At 35.2% G+C, this 10,434-nt stretch overlaps 1 pseudogene; it reads right to left on the bottom strand.

Annotated features, from left to right (window-relative positions):
- Positions 1–228: 228 nt before the first annotated feature.
- On the bottom strand, positions 229–1,242 carry LOC141516268 (POU domain, class 5, transcription factor 1 pseudogene; annotated as a pseudogene).
- Between the last annotated feature and the right edge of the window lie 9,192 nt (positions 1,243–10,434).

The following is a 10,434-nucleotide window of genomic DNA, read 5'->3' on the forward strand; positions in this document are numbered from 1 at the left end:
AGATAGAAGAGATGTGGAACGAATAAACAAATTTTCCAACTTCCCCCCACCCATTCCCCCTCAAAAATCTGTTTATGAATCTCTGAAATATTGATCTCATTCTTCCATGTTCTTAAATACTCCCAGGATTTAGAGAACTTAATTGGCCAACTTCCAGACCTCATAATATTTTGTTGGGTTCCTCATCTCTATTCTCTCACCTTCTCTGTCCAAGGATGGACTAGCCCTTCAGCTTGAATGCATGTTAGAACCCAAAGGGGTTACAGGGAGAGGGGAAAATGCATCCCCTCTGTGAAAGGAGCTGGGGAATAAAGAGTAGTGAAATGAGGGGCCCGGTAGCTGGGATGACTGAAAGGAAGGCCTGGAGGTAGGGGAAAAGCCATAGCCCCCCCAAGGAAGGAGCCAGTTGCCTCAAAATCCTCTCAGGGTGAATTGCTGTTGCTTCGCTTGCCCTTCTGGCTCCTATTACAAAACCAAACCTGGACAACATCTTTGTCAAGGCCTACCTGCTCAGCAATATTGCTAATCTGCTGAAGTGTGGGTTTGGGACACTGGAGAAACATGTTCTCCAAGCTTCCCCAAACTCCATTCTCAAAGCTTGTGCTTCCTCTTTCTGGCTTGTTGAAGGACTGTCTCAGCCTTGCACATCTCCTGAAGGTGGTCATTGTCATCAGCTGCTTCTAGCCACTTCTGTAGCAGAGGATGGAGCTTACACATGTTCTTGAAGCTAAATTGTAGGGCCTCAAAGTGACAGATGGTGGTCTGGCTAAAACCTTTCCCAAAGAGTGCCCCCAAGGTGATGCCCACATCAGCCTGGGTATAACCCTGAGTGATCCTCTTCCGCTTTAGCTCCTTGGCAAACTGCTCCAGTTCCTCTGGGGAAGGGGTCTCGTCTCCACTCTCCGCCGGCTCAATCTTGGAGACTCGAGCAGCAGCGTGGGGCTCTGGGGAGCTGCCTTCCGAAGGGCTCTCAACCCCGGCTCCTCCGTCGCTGTCGGCTTCAGCGATCTCCTGCGCAGGTGGAGCCATCGCTCCCATCTTGGGCTGAGGTTCACAATAGACACCCCCTCCCCACATATCGTACAAATGGCACGGGGCCATTTCCCATCCATCGGGCCCCGGTCCGGTTCCAGTCCCTCTGGGTGGACCTTGGCAGCCGCCAATTCCACGCAGGCTCTGCCCCTCCCGGCAACCACCACCTGGGGGTGCCGAGAAATATTCAGGAGCCAGGTGTCCGGCCATGTGCTTGTTACTGATTTTTAAAAATACAATTTCACAATTTTAAAAATATATTGTTAATAAATTAATTTATTTAGTAATTCTCATGTGTGGCATTTAGCATGACTCTGTACCATTTGTTAAAAGCTATTTCATTTCACAACAAAGTGCAGATTAGAATAATATCCATTGTCTTCATATTATATTTTAAGATTTCACAGAAATTTATATACAATTTATTCGATACGAAACTCATTTGAAACTAATAATTTATACATTAGGATTCTGAGTCAAATAGCAGTTAAATGACTTTCCCATAGATAAAGAGATCAAGCAAATAAGAGTGATGGTTTAAAATGAGATCTTTTCATACCAGCTTCACTACTCAAATATAATGTTGCTTCATAGTCTTTTAAATTAAATTTATTTTTAAAGAAACCTAAGTAGTTCCATACTCTAAAATATGTAACCTGAGATTACTTCAGTTTTTATGGTACATATTCAGATTCCCTGTTTTGCTTGATTGTTGACTTTTTCCCACTGCATATAGGTGACACTGTCCATAACAGACATCCTAATCTTGTCCTAGATCAATGAGTTGTTGAGAAGACCTGCATTCATCATAGTTGATCAACTCACAATACTGTTGTTATTGAGTACAATGTTCTCTTGGTTCTGCATCCTTTGCTCAGCTTTAGTTCATGAAATTCTTTCCATGCTTCTCTAAAGTCTAAACACTTATGGATTCTTATAGAAGAATACTATTCAATAATATTCATATGCCAAATCTTGTTCAGTAATTCTCCAACTGATGAGCATGCCCTCAATTTCCAATTCTTTATCATTAAATAAATGAATTGCTATAGATATTTTTGAGCAAGTGAGATTTTTCCCATTTTTAAATACTATCTTAGATATATGCTAAGGATTGATATTAGTGGATCAAAGGGTATGATAACTTTTATTACTCTTTTTGTATACTTCCAGATTACTCTCCAGAATGCTTGGATCAGTTCAAAATTTCACCAGCAGTGCATTAATTTCCCAATCTTCTCTCATAATTACTCACAATAATCATTTTCTCTTTTTATTATGTTAGTCAGTCAGTCTGACATTTATGAGATACTACCATATGGTAGTTTTATCAATGATTTGTATCATTTTTTCCAAATGACTAAATGTAGTTTTAATTTTTTCATTTAAATCTATCTTTTCAAATCTTTTGAACAGTTATCAATTGGGGAATGACATGTAATCTTAAGTAGTTAAATCAATTTTCCATATATTTTAGAAATGGAGATTTAATCAGAAATGCTATCTGTGAAAAATGTTACTCAACTTTCTGTTTTTCTTCTAATCTTGGAGAAAACAAGCAAAAATTTGGTGAGAAAGAATCAAGATTTGAATGGTGGTGCCTGATTAATAGTATTTGATTGACAAATAATACCAGGTGAAGAGGCACAAAAATCTGTCATTTTAGCTGGAAAGAAGAGAGGGTTTGAACAGTGAGTAAATTCTATTCAGTAGATTTGCTCCAGAGAAAGAATAAAATACATTTCCAGTTGGGTTTACAAATCTAGTACACTCCAGGAAATGAGGGGGAAGAAAAAGAAAAGGGAAGAAGGGAATGATAAAAAGGAAGGCAAAGGTTTAAGTGATAAGAAAATGAAAGCTAAATTTAAAAAAATTAAAGTGGGAAAGGAATAGAACTTTGGTGAGGAAAATCAGAGGGAAGGAAAGAGAAAAAAAATAAATAGGGATAGATAACATGGAGGGGAAATGCAGAATTAGTTGACATCATTTTAAAGGTGAATGAGATGAACTTGCCCATAAAATGGAAGTGGATAGGAGAAAGGATTAAAACACAGAATTCTACAATATTTCATTCACAAAAGGCATTTGAAGCAGAGAGATACACACAGGATAAAGTTAAAAGGCTGGAGCATAAAACATTTTGCTTCAATTGAAGTGAAACTATCAGCGATAATGATCCTAATTTCAGATAAGATAAATAAAAGGAAAAATTGATTTCATTAAAAGATTTAAGGTTGGAAACTAAATCTTCATAAAAGACCAGTATAAGTAATAAAGGGTTATCATTATTAAACTTCTATGTACCCAGTGGTATAACAACCAAATTCCTATAGGAAAAAACAGAGTAAATTAGAAGATATAGACAGAAAAGACTTATTAATGGGAAACTTCAACCTTGCTCTCTCAGAAGCAGATAAATCTAAACACACACACACACACAAACACACACACACACACACACACACACACACGCAAGAAGAAAGATAAGAAGGTGAATAAAATCTTAGAAAACATAGGTATGATAGACCTCTGTAAAAAACTTAATGGGGTCAAAATACATACCTTTTTTCTTGGCAGTACATGGCACCTTTACCAAAACTGACCATGTACTAGGGCAAAAAATCCTTATAACCAAAAACAGAATCGCAGAAATAATAATTTCTCAGATCATGATGCATTAAAAATTACAGTAATAAAAGGCCATGGGAAGATAAACCAAAAATTAATTGGAAGTTGAATAACCTAATTTTAAATAGTAATTGAATAAAGGAGCAAATCATAGAATTAATCAATAAATATAACAAATAAAATGAAAAAATTGAGTTATCACTCCAAAACTTATGGAATGCAGCCAAGAAAGTTTTCAGGTGAAATTTTATAACTCAAAATGCTTGAAAGAATAAAATATAGAAAGAAGAGTTGAATTATAGGGTATGCAACTAAAAAAAAGTAGAAAAAGAACAAATTATAAATAAGCATAATAAATAAATAAATATAAATAAATACCAAATTATAAATTCTATAAACCAAGTGAGAGATTAATAAAACTGAATCCCATAAAACTATTGATCTAATAAATAAAACTAAGATTGGGTTACAGGGAAAAAATTAAAATACATGAACCTCTGTTTAATCTGGTAAAAAAAAGAAAGTAATAACATTAGCAGCATCAAAAATGAAAAAGGGTAAATTAACCACCAAAGAAGAGGAAATTAAAGAGATAATTCCAAGCTGCCTTGCTAAAATGTATGCCAATAAATTTGATAACCTTAGTGAAATAGATGAATATTTAGATAAATACAAACTGCCCAGATCAACTGCAGAGGGGAAAATATTTAAATAATCCCATTTCAGATACAAAAAAATTGAAGAAATCATCAATAAACTCCCTAAGAAAATGCCTCTAGGAACAGGTGGATTTTGAAGTGAATTCTACCAAACATTTAAGGAACAGTTAATTCCTATTTTACATACACTTTTCAAAAGACATAAGAAGAGTTCTGCCATATTCCTTTTATGGCACCAATATTATGCTGATACCTAAACCAGGATGAAACAAAATTGACAAAGAAAATTATACACCAATCTCCCTAATGAACATTGATTCACTAAGACTCAATAAAATTTTAGCGAAAGAGATTACAGCAATCTATTGCTGGGAAAATAAAACTTGAAAAGGCAGGATATATACCAGTCATGCAGGAATGCTTCAATATTAGGAAAAGACTCAACATAATTGAACACATCAATAACAAAACCACCAGAAATCATATGATTATCTCAATTAATGGTGAAAAAATTCTGATTAAATACAATATCTATTCATATTAAAAAACACTAGAAAGTATAGGAATAAATGAAGTTTTCCTTAAATTAATAAATATTATCTAACTAATTCCATCAACAAATGACATTTATATGCAAATTGGATTTCTTATTCAGTGCCAAATCATGCAAACTACCAAATAAATATTTTATTGAGCTAGGAAAACATAATAAAAAATAGGTCAAGAATATCAAGGGAACAGATGAAAAAATGTAAAAGAAGCTGATCTCTTATAAATCTAATACTATATTATAAAGCTGCAGTCATCAAAACCACCAAGTACTAGTTAATAAAGAGAGAAAAGCCTCAGCAGATTATGAGAGATTCAAAAGAAACAATAGTAAATGCTTGCAGCAATATATTATTTGATAAACCAAAGACATTGATTTCTGAGATAAGAACTCACTACTTGAGAAAAAGTACTGGGAAAACTGGGAAACAATTTGGCAAAAACTTGACATAGATTCACATCTCATACCTTATAGCAAAATAAGGTCTAAATGGGTACAAAATACACTGTAACACCATATATAAATTAATAGATCAAGAAACATTCTATCAATCAGATTTATGGATAGGGAAGAAATTTATGACTGAACAAGAAATAAAGTACATTATAAATTGAAAAATGAAAGATTTTGACTATATTAAATTAAATTTTTTGCATTAATAAAATCAATGCCGTCAAAATTAGAAGGAAAGGAGAAAGCTGGGAAACAATTTTCACAGCTGGGGCTCCTAATAAAAGTCTCATTTCTAAAATATATAGAAAATTGCATCACATTTTTAATATTATGCGTCTTTCCCCAGTTGATAATTTGTCAAATGATATGAACAGACAGATTTTAAATGAAGAAATTAAAGTTATATATAATCATTTGAAAAAAATTCTCCCAATCATTACTGATTAGAAAACATGCAAATTAAAACAACTATGAGGTATCACCTCATAACCATCAGATTGGCTAAAATTAGGTAAATGATCAATGTTAGAGACATTTTGGGAGCACTGGGATATATAATGCATTGCTATAGTTGTGAACTAATCCAACCATTCTGGAAAGCAATATGGAACCTATGCCCAAAGAACACTAAAACTGCTCACACCCTTTGATCCAGCAATTCCATTATGAGGCCTTTACCCAGAATGAATTATATAAAATTGGAAAAGTCCCACAACTTCCAAAATATTCATAGCAGCTCTTTTTGTAATGGCACAGAATTAGAAATTAAGGGTATGCCCATCTATTGGAGAATGGTTGAACAAATTATAGTATATGAATGTTATGGAATATTATTGTATTTTAAGGAACCATAAATGATCAGTCTCTGGAGAACAATGGAAAGAATAAAAGGATCTCATGCTGAGTGAAGAGAGAAGAACCAAGAGAATACTGTACACATTAACAACACTGTGATTTGTTCAACCTTGAGGAATGCAGTTTAGATATCTAGTCCAATGTTATTAGATAGGTTATCCCCATCTAGAGGAAGAAAAACAAAAACAAAGCAAAACAAAGAAAATATTCTTCAGAATCTGATGAACACTACATTCACATTCAAAAAAATTCTCTTATGATCTATATTTCCTTAATCCTAATTCCTCATCCTGAAAATGACTAATCTGTAAACATGTTTAACACAAATATGTTTTCACATTATTCACCTGACTATTCATAGCTGAAGGGAGAGGAGCAGGAAGAGGGAGCACAATGAAATTTTGAAACTTAAAAATACACATACATATGATTGAATGTTGAAAATCTTTAATTATATATTTTGTAAAAATTAAAATATCAATCAAAAAATGAAAACAAGAAAAGAAAATACTACATGCCAAGGTTAAAGTGGAGGGAATGTTGGTACATGATTTTCTATTTGCACTTGATTGTACACTCAGTTTAGCCTCTGAAACTGAGATGTAACAAAGTATGGATCAAATATCTGCTGTTTGTTTTGATTTTGACCTAAAATTCATACCATGTAAACACAGATATTCCATCAGATAGCACCACAGCATTCATATATGGAACCATCGATTACAGCATACAAAGAAGTTTTGAGTACTGTAGAACAAGTTCATTCATTTCAGCAGTGTCCCTTCCAGGGATTTTCACACTGACAATGAGATTGATACATGCATTGCCTGAGCTAGATCAGTATTTGGATAATCCATGAGAAAGAGTGAGAGTGAAAATGTTTTAGATTTACTACCAAACTGAAGGTCTACAGAACTGTTATGATAATTTCATTACTGTATACCTTTGAAACCTGACAGTCTACCAGTGACAAATCAGAAAACTACATCACTTCCATTTAAATTCTCTTAGATGGATTCTGAGGAGCACCTTCCAGGAGAAGATCGGATACACTGAAGTCCTTTTTCTGAGCTAAACTGCCAAATATTCCATTTCTAAAGAGTGCAATTAGAATGGTATACAAATATTGTTAGAATTCAGAAGTATACTTGCAAAAAAGATATTTTGAGGAGAACTCAAACAGAGCAAGCAATCACAAAATTGTCAGAAAAAAATTGATCCTGGGACATCCTGAAGATCTCTCTCAAGAACTTTAGAATATCAGGGGGAAGAATCAAGATGGCAATATGAAGACAGGAATTTCCAGGAATGTCTCTTCCAGAGTTCTCCAAAAACTTTAATATCATGACTCAAACTAAATTTTAGATAGGCAGAATCCACAGAAAGTCCCAGTGAATCAATTCTCCAGCTCAAGGAAACTTGGAAGATCAATGGGAAGGCTCTGTTCTTCTGGACTCAAAAAGGACAGTAGTCCTGCAAAAGTCATGTCATGGCAGAGTAAATGAGCTTCAGCCTTCTAGGAACAGCCCATATAGTGCCTGGGTCCATGAGGGTACCTAGAATTGGGACAGTGGAAGTTGCTTTCAGATCTCCCAACCCATTGATCATCAAGCACAGCTTTGCAAATCAACGGGAAACCTCTGCAAGAGTGATCATGCAGACCAGACCAATGTGGCCCTCAGCACAGCGGACCCTCAGATCAGTCTCAGTCCTCATCACAGTACCTTTCTGGGAAACAGAAGCAGGATTGAGGAGCCACCCTGCAGGTAGCCATCAGGCAACAGCTTCCTGAGCATTTAGGGTATGGAAGGCAAGGGGCATGGATGAGACTATGGAATTGTAGACTGTGGAAGTCTCTCTGATATACCTGGAGAAGGACTCTGGTTCTCTGTCCAGACCCTGATCACAACCTGGGCCCCCTGTTGCTAAAGTAAAGCAGAGACCCTCCTCAAAGTTCCAGGGTAGAGGGGAGCCCTTGTACTCATCCACAGACCATAACACAGACTAGGAAAGCATTTAGAGCCTCTCAAAAGATTTTGAAGGAACTGTGGTCCTTACAGTGTATCCCCATAACACTGAAAAGCTTGGGAGGTAGTTGAAAATCAGGGCATAGACTTGGGTAATGAGTAAACAGGAAAAAAGGACCTGATCATAGATAATTATTTGAGTCCCTTAGATGATCAAAGCACACACTCAGAAAATGACAAAGTCTAAGCTTCTCTATCACCTTCAAGAAAAATGGGAATTGATCTCACACTATGGATGAGTTTAAGAAAGATTTTCAAAATTAAGGAGGTATGGGCAAAAATTGGAAAGAGAAATGAGAGCAATGCAGGAAAGTCATGAAATTCAAGTCAGCAACTTGGTCAAGGAGAAGCAAAAAGAAAATACCAAAGAAAATACTATGTAAACATCCAGACAAATGGAAAAAGCAATCCTGAAGGTTAATGAGGAGAAGAATGCCTGACAAAGCAGAAATGGACAGATGGAAAAGAAAGCTCTCTGAATGAGACAACTCCTTCAAATGTAGAAGGGAGCTAAAAGGTGATTACTGTGAGATATCAAGAAACAACAAAACAAAACCAAAGAATGAAAAAATTAGAAGAAAATATGAAGTGTTTCACTGGAAATGTAACTTACCTGGAAAACAATTCCAGGAGAGAAAATTTAAAATTATTGGGCCACCTGAAAGTCATGACCAGGAAAAGAGTCTTGACTTCATTCTTAAAGAATTTCTGCAGAAAAATTGCCCTGATATCCTGGAAGTAGAGAACAGAAATTGAGGGAAACTATCAATCACCTCCTGAAAGAGATCTGAAAAAATAACTCCCAGGAATATTATACCCAATTCTAGAACTACTAAGAAAAAGAGAAAATATTACAATCAGCCAGAAAGAAACAATTCAAATATCCTAGCTTTGTAATCAGGAATAAATAGGACGCTTGTAGGGTTTGGGATATGATATTCTATTAAAAGAACTTGGGACTACAATTGGAAATCAACTCCCCAGCAAAATTAAACATCCTTTTCCAGGGTAAAAGAAGAACATTCAGGGAAAAAGAGGAATTTCAAACTTTGCTTGCTGAAATGACTAGAGAGGATGGACATTAATTGCAAATTATGAATGATTTAATTATTCTGATCTGCTTATATTCCTGCAAGGGAAGATAATACTGAAGTAAATGAAGCATCTCAATTAATAAAAGAATAAAAAGGAGCATATATAGACAATGCATAGGAAAGAACTGAATATGAAGGAATATTATATCATAAAATGGGAGCTAATGAATGAAAATAGAAAGTATTGGGAGAAAGGGAAATAAGTAGAATGCGTTAGGATGTTTCATATTAAACAGTCAAAGAAAAGATTTTTCAGTGGAGTGGAAGAGGGGAAGCCAAGGGGCAAGAAGTGAGCCTTCATTCTCATGAGAATTGCTTCAGAGAGGTATCAATAATACACTTATTAGGATATAGAGTGCTGTCTTACTCCAGAGGAAAAAGCAGAGGAAGGAGATGAGAGAAAGGCATCAGAGGTAGTGGAGGGGGGAATATAGGTAACAGAGAAGAGGGAATATCATGAAAGAGAATATTCAGATACAAAACACTTTTTTGTTTGTTTATTGCAAGGTGATGGGGTTGCATGATCTGGCCAGGATGGGTGTCTGTAGTGGGATTTTAGGTTCAGTCTTTCTGGCTCCAGGGCCATGTTCTGTCTGCTACACTACTTGGTTGCCCAAAAAAGCAATTTTTGGTTGTTTGTTTATTTGATTTTTATTTTTTGTAAGACAATGGAGTAAATAGCAGTTGGGCTTAGACTATGCCAGAGCTCAAAAAAGATTTTGAAAATCAAGTAAGGAATATAGAGGAAATATTGGAAAAAGAAATTAGAAAGGCGGAGGAAAAACATGAAAATGAAGTGAGCAGCTTAGTCAAGGAGATCCAAGAAAAATGCTGAAGAAAATAACATGTTCAAAACAAATTTTTAGCATTCCTTGCAGGGCAGAACTAAACCCAAGAAACAAATCAGTGGCTACAGACTTTTGTGTAATGTGATTAATTAGAATTTATAAAAGAATCAACACATCAAAGTAAAAAAAAAAAAACAAGTTTAGGTCAAATGGAAAAAGCAGTCCAAAAAGTTAATGAACAGAAGAATACCTTAAAAAGCAGAATTTTCAAGATGGAAAAGAAGATTAGAAAGCTCTCTGTAGAAAGCAACTCCTTCAAATGTGGAATGGAATTAAAGAAAGATGATG

The sequence above is a fragment of the Macrotis lagotis genome, chromosome 3 (assembly GCF_037893015.1).
Source record: "Macrotis lagotis isolate mMagLag1 chromosome 3, bilby.v1.9.chrom.fasta, whole genome shotgun sequence".
In the NCBI taxonomy this organism is placed as follows: domain Eukaryota; kingdom Metazoa; phylum Chordata; class Mammalia; order Peramelemorphia; family Peramelidae; genus Macrotis; species Macrotis lagotis.